This window comes from Rhagoletis zephyria, unplaced genomic scaffold (genome assembly GCF_001687245.7).
Source record: "Rhagoletis zephyria isolate East Lansing unplaced genomic scaffold, Rhagoletis_zephyria_1.1 Rzeph_scaffold_32018, whole genome shotgun sequence".
Classification (NCBI taxonomy): Eukaryota; Metazoa; Arthropoda; class Insecta; order Diptera; family Tephritidae; genus Rhagoletis; species Rhagoletis zephyria.
The window spans coordinates 1-4,004 of NW_016189074.1; the positions used below are offsets into that span (position 1 = coordinate 1).

At 31.9% G+C, this 4,004-nt stretch overlaps 1 long non-coding RNA gene across 1 annotated transcript; it reads right to left on the bottom strand.

Annotated features, from left to right (window-relative positions):
- Positions 1–1,154: 1,154 nt before the first annotated feature.
- Positions 1,155–3,006, bottom strand: LOC108353886 (uncharacterized). Its single transcript, XR_001846485.1, has 2 exons — positions 2,108–3,006; positions 1,155–2,076 (listed from the first exon to the last, which is right to left on the bottom strand). It is a non-coding gene; the product is annotated as an uncharacterized LOC108353886 (long non-coding RNA).
- Between the last annotated feature and the right edge of the window lie 998 nt (positions 3,007–4,004).

Here is a 4,004-nt window from a genome sequence, read left to right on the forward strand (position 1 = left end):
GGCAATTTCCACGTGTCGCTTGGGGAACTTCGTTTAAACGCTTAACAAGTTCCATCTTCGTTCCGCTTGTCTTAAGACTCAAACGTTGCAGCCACTCTTTCAGTTGTGTTGTTGTGTATGTTTCTACCGCAATGGTGTCCTCCATCTTGCACGCTGACTTTAATTTTGTTACGCGTAAATAGTTAGTTATTTTTCTCTTTGTGTCCGTGAGCGCTATAAACTTTTTAATTTCGTCGCAACCTTAGCAGGTATTATGCACTCCAAATATTTGTACGAAGGCGCAAAACACTAAAAAAAAATTGGGATATCAATCCCACTTCTGGCGACTGTAGCAGGCAATAAGATAGAGGCCGATCACGAAAACGCACAAGTTCACTTGCTCGATGCTATTTTACGAATGTCTTTATTTCGTTTTTCTTGTCTCTACCCAGACGCTTTCCATATACAGAGTTGTATTTCTACAGCGTTATATTTCTTAAATCTGGGTCATTTGCATTTACATGGTTGTATTCTCTAAATCTAGGTCATACTTATAGCAATATTCTACTACAATTTCTACTACAGACACCAATTTTTTTTATTTCGTCATGATATTCGAAAATCTCGAAAAAAAATTCCCGAGATTTTGAACTCACAAAGAAGTTTTTTTTCAATTGTTGCAGTTAATAAACTGTTTGTCGGAGTAAATCAGTTAATCGACTTTCCATGAGAGTGTGAGATAGATAAAAAGAAAAATTTGCATTAAAAAATTGAATTTTTTGAATTTTTTATTTATTTTTATTAACTGCACCATGTTCGATTTTTCCAACCTGATTAGTTGTCAAACTTTATGGAGTACGCTGTAAAAATTTGAGAATGGAAACACCAAAACTGTAGAAGTTACGAGTTTTTTCATACCTGCGTACATAAAGTTTCATAAATTTTATACATAAATGCGCCGATCCAAGATGGTTGCTATTCTTGTCACTAATCGGTGCACGTATTGTATTCATTTGCCCAACAATTAAANACTGATACTTTTGCACTTTTTTTCAACCATCGATAGTGTTATCGATTATTTCCCACTTCTACCTTAGTGCACATAGGCGCAAGTATCCATATTTTAAATGCAACCAGATAGTGATTCTGCAAAAATTCGCGAGTAAAATACATCGTTTTTTCTTTTAGTTTTTTTATTATTTCATATAGTATATTTCTTTTAATATCATCATTTTTTTTCGTTAAAATATAATATCAACTATTTAATGTAGTATGTAATTACTTGTTTTTATTCATATGAAGTATGTGTATACTTAATATAATTTACTTAAATGTGACAGCGTACAATGTCTTTTATGCTACATCAGTTTAAATTAACTATTCAATTACCACATTTACTACTTAATTATGTATTTATGTATGTATGTACTTCTTCTAGGCATTTTTTATAGTAACTGCAATTCGTACAATTATTCCCCCTTCGTTTTAGCTGAAAGTCTTCATTCAATTTATGCAATTTTCGTTAATACCAATCATTACCAATCGTTTTCACTTATCACTACATACACATATAGATTTTACATAATTTTTTTTTTTAAATATTTTCGATGATGTTTGATATTATGTCGGTTAATTTTCATTTGATTACAACTTTTTTTGCGTGCTGTGAATTGCAGCGGTGAGTTTCTGTGCTCGTTTTGTATTTGTTTTACTACTTACTAAAACGCTGCTTACTACACAATTATTTATAACTTTATTACCGCTATATGTACAGCATTATACTTCGCTAGAATTTGAACTAAACTCTAACAGGGAATTAAATAATAAATATTTTATACTACGTATTTATCTATATGTATAAGCTAGTTACAGTACGCTAACACTTAAACTATTCTATTCTATAATATTTTTTCCATTATTTGTAAATTGTTGCGAACCCTAAATTTATGCAAAAAATTAATTTTTTTAATGATAAAAATACATGCGAGATAGGTTGGTTGGCTGATGGAATTCAAAGAAAAGTGCGAGGTTTCATATTTTTATTTCATAAGTTTGCTCCGGTTAAAATCGAAAGGAGATGAACTTAATTGCTTAAATCTGGTTTCAATAACAGTTCATCTAAGAATACAAAATATTTCAATAAAAAAGTCTTGACTTGCAGACGATCTCTCGTGCATGAAAGCCAACTTCCTTGATAGTTTTTCACAAATAAAATAATAAAAGTAAAATGTGTTAAAGTTCAAGCAAAAAAAAGGAAATCGCAGGACACGCTGGGGACACAAACCAAAAATATTGCATTTTCTAAATATGAATCACTATGCCCGCTTTCTTGGGTCGATTGCCTTGAATTATTCGATGAGTTAATGTTGTATTTTCTAGAAAGAGAATTAAATATATACAAATAATATCATTTAAGACTTGTGGTCCTATCATCGCTTATATAAATTCGCTTCTACCAAAACAGATTTTGGAAACTATACCCGATTTGCCGAGATTTCCAGAATTTAGAGATTAAAAATTGTGTCTGTATTGATCCTAAGTTGGTAACTTTGAACTTCTAGGTCTAGTTTCGAATTGTCTCGTAATGTTCCCGTAATAAATAGTCCAATAATTGTCCTGAGGTGGTTCTGAAAGAATCGTAAACTTGTCCCGTAATGATTTCAAACAAGACTTGAGACAGTCCCGAAATGACCCTTATTAGGTCCGAAATTTTACTGAACTAGTCATAAAAAGGTGTTGAAATAGTCGAGCTCTATCCCGAAATTGTCCTCAACCAGTCCCGAAATTATGCCGGAATAGTTCTAAATTGGCCCGAAAATGCCGGAAAAGTCGTAAAACGGTCCCGAAATGGTCCTTTAGTAGTCCCAAAATGATCGCGAACTAGTCCCAAAATGGCTGTAAACATTTTAAAACTAGACCAACAATTTTCCTGAATTTGTTCAAAACTGGTCCCGAATTAGTCCCCCACAAGTTACAAAATGGTCCTAAACCAAGCCCGAAATGGTCCTAAAATTATCCCAAAATAGTCNTAAAAAAAAAGTACAAATATGCAAACATGCATATGCAAAATAATTTAAAGGCTAAAATGATTGGGCATTTGTCCCAAATTTGATGAAAATGGGTAGCCTAATTATACGATCGACGAAATATTGGTCAGCGGCCATGATGCAATAATAATAGGAGATTTACTCAAGGTTGTATTTTGGAAGCTTACGAAGCACGAGTAATCAGACTTATCGCGAGTTTAGCCCGAATACAAGTTCGAGCAAAATTTTTTCAGCCGCTCGTAGTGAATACACGGAAACGAATAGTGTGAACCGGTTCGGGGCAAATGAAACTCGTGATAAGGCTGAACGGGTAAGAAAATAGGCCGTTTAGTACTAAATTTAATACACTTTTTCGTACCAAAGTATCAAATTAGAATTGGTGAAAAGCTAAGATTATTTAAAATTTTGTATGAAAATTTTATGTAAATATAAGAAAAATGATATACCTTACGGGATACTTGTAAAACAAATATTTAAGTTTAAGTTTAAACATAAGATTTTTTAATGTTATATAAATCCAACCTTTATTTTCGTAAGAAAATACTCATTAAAAATTTTTGAGAAACTGGGAGTACTATTTTTTGTACTTTCTCGTGAAAATCGCTGTAATATAAAAAGTGTTTCTCAAAGAGGTAAATTAAATTTTTCTGGTGGGATGGCGATTAGAGCATCATGGTCTTCGGCTAACTCATGATAAAATCGTTTGTTACATTTCTAAATAAACTTTAAAAATTAAAAAAAATAAATCAATCGTAGAATGTGACTTTAAAATTAATCAAAATCATAACAGAAAGTACTTATTACGAACAATAAAGCGAGGAAGTTTTTGATTTGAATTAAGGAAAATGAAATGGAAAAAAGAAAGTTCTTCTTAATCCAAAAAATGGAAAACTAGAGGCTCAAACCCTTTTCTTATACTAACTCGGACTTTTTTTTTCAAAAATCACGACGCTTTCCATATTTTCGATAGTATTCGAG